The following is a 2,186-nucleotide window of genomic DNA, read 5'->3' as shown; positions in this document are numbered from 1 at the left end:
ATATATTTTTTTTTTTTTTTTCATGCATTGTGGAATACACTGGAAAATTTCAGGGAAGATGCATTTAAAAGCCTTTTTTTAGTAAAAGAATTAGTATATTTATTAATTTTTTTTAACTGAGTGCAGCTGTAAGCGCAGCACCCTGTGGTGACAGTCCCTCAGCTGGGGAAGCCAGTGGGGGCTGCTGTCCCCAGATGCTGGGTTTCTCCAGGAGGGACTGTCCTTAGAGGATGCTGATGGGGAAATCTGGGACAGCAAGGCCTGGGAACAGGGCTGGAGGCTCTGCCGGGATGCTGTGGCTCCTGGGATTAGCAAAATTTGATGTGCCAAAGATATAACCAAGGTGGTGACGGTGCAGGTGAAGCACTCGGTTCTCCCTCCTGTACCCTCTGAAGTGAGGTCAGCTGTGATTTCCCGGCCCAGAAAAACTTCCCCAGACAAGCGCAGGCGGTTCCTGCTGCTGCTTCGCTCGCCACCGTGCCTCTATGCCCAGGAAACTGCAAGCCCCAAAATCACTGCGTGGCCCCAAACTTCCCTCCCTCCATGGCCAGTTTGGCACCAGTGGGAGTTCTGGTCGGGATGGGGACGAAGGGCTTTCTTAAGGTTTCTGCGGTTTGTTTTTTTGTTTTGTTTTAATTCTCCTTTTGCAGTTTAGAGATGAAACCACTGATGGTAGCTCAGCTGCTGCGTGTTGTCTCATGGGGCACCTTCTTGCTCTAGACAGAAAGCAAAGACATAGAGGGTTTTTTAATATTTATACGTAAAAGGAGGGATGGGGGGGATTTTTTTTTTTGTAACTATTTTTTCACCCTGCACATGGGGCTTATCATAATTGAAATAAATACTTTTTACTGCGTCTAGAACTGCTCATGACTTTTTCTTTCTGATAGCAGGGAGCCTTGCATTCCTTTATCTGCATTTTTCTCCATGCCCACACCGATGAGACCATCCTGTGCTGACAAAACTGAGCTGAGGAGGCTTTTCCCAGCCTGTGCTTGGCATCTGCTGCCTCTCTCAGAGGCTAAATCCAGGCTTTCGTGCCCAAAAGCCTCACTCTCACTGCGGGTGGTTGTTTGCTTTCCACCTCTATGGCACGGCCCTGCACATCTCCCCAGCAGGGAGGTCTTTCCCAGATGCTTTTCCTTCCCCCGGAGTGAGTTTTTGGCCAGCTGGGCTGCGCTTGGATCCAGTGGCACGGGTCCTGCACAGGTTGCGCTCCAAAATAGCCTTATTTATAGCTCAGTGAGGCCGGCTCCATGCCGCCAGCTCTGTCATGTGGGCCAACATTCGCTCCCAAGCGGGTGCTCCGTGGCTTCCTCAGGCTTGCCCAAAAAAATGCAAGGCAAGACCTGAACTGCAGGCTCCCTACGGAGCCTCACCACAGGACCTGGGAGGGCTGCTGGTCGTAAACCCACCAAAGATCTGGGTGCTTGGTTGGTATTTAGCCCCAGCTCATTATTGGGGGCTGGATTTGGGCTGTAGGCCCCCAGGTTTTTCCCAATTGATGGCAAACTTTTGGAAATACAGTGGGTTTGCTGTTGGGATGGGCAGGAGGGAGCCAGCAGGAGGCTGGGGAGGTGAGTGTTGCAGAAATAAGATGGTAAAACTTTCCTCTTACTGTTTTTATCATGTTTTCTCTCCCAGATTGAATCAAAAGGCACCGAGAGCGCTTACTTTCTGCTCGCATGACTTGGTGTGAGGCCCTCGGTTTCTGTAGAGCTGGGAGAGGGACTGCAGCCGTTGTTTTCCAGAAATCTGGCTGGAAATGGTGGCGCAAACCCGCAGAGGGCGGTGGAGCCGAGAAAATCACTGCTGTTGCTCTCTGCTCCAGGGTCTGGCAGGAGTTAGCGACGCTACCAGCATGATATTTTTGGCCTGGATCTTGCCCCGTGTGTTTAAAATGGGGCAAAGTGCCTGCGTTCCTGCAAAAAGAGAGGAGCAGCGTGGGTGTAAGGCAAAGAGGAATTAAGTGGGGAGAGCGGCGCTGGGGTAAAAGGGTGTTTTCCCAGCTGCGAGAAGCAGGGAAGGGAGCACAGCCCATCCGTGGAGAGATAGGATGCTCTTAGAGGTGGTTTAATCATCTGAAAGGGAAATGTTTTGGCTCTCTGGGGGTTTACTCGCAGTGAGGGTGTCTCAGCTAGGGCGCAGGGGACACCCCCAGCGTGGGAAGGAGTTCAAGGGCGAGC

This window comes from Apaloderma vittatum, unplaced genomic scaffold, assembly GCF_000703405.1.
Source record: "Apaloderma vittatum isolate BGI_N311 unplaced genomic scaffold, ASM70340v1 scaffold6617, whole genome shotgun sequence".
Lineage (NCBI taxonomy): Eukaryota > Metazoa > Chordata > Aves > Trogoniformes > Trogonidae > Apaloderma > Apaloderma vittatum.
Note: the sequence above shows the minus strand (reverse complement) of the source record.